The following is a 472-nucleotide window of genomic DNA, read 5'->3' as shown; positions in this document are numbered from 1 at the left end:
TTCCCCCTTTCCATCACCCCACAAATGGTGCATCAGCATTTGACAAGGCCAAGCGCTTCTCTACAAAACAACTTGGCGGTATGCTCACATGTGCCAGGACGTGCACATGCAGGCTGGCAGATGGATGACAGTTTGTATTTTTATCCAGAAAGATGTGTAACTGCTCTGTCAGTAATTACATACATCCTCGATGTACCAATCAGATCATTCGGGATACTATTTGTACAGCTTATCTTCGTGTTGAAATATTGCGCTAACATGTAATACAGTAGAATGTGATTTTATGAGATGTGTCAGAAAGGTTGTCAAATGTACTCACCAATTTTCTTTCAGTTAATGATTACTCACGAAATAACCCTCATTGAGTAAAAGCAATAAAGAGCATGGATGGGTGGATTGGAGGAACAGGTCATTGAGCACACGTCAAACTGACCAAAAATAAAGTTGAGTCACTGCTTAAAATAAAATGGGG

This window comes from Hippocampus comes, unplaced genomic scaffold (genome assembly GCF_001891065.2).
Source record: "Hippocampus comes isolate QL1 unplaced genomic scaffold, H_comes_QL1_v1.1 scaffold195, whole genome shotgun sequence".
Taxonomy (NCBI): Eukaryota; Metazoa; Chordata; class Actinopteri; order Syngnathiformes; family Syngnathidae; genus Hippocampus; species Hippocampus comes.
The sequence above is the reverse complement of the archived record's forward strand: the minus strand, read 5'-3'. Positions refer to the sequence as shown.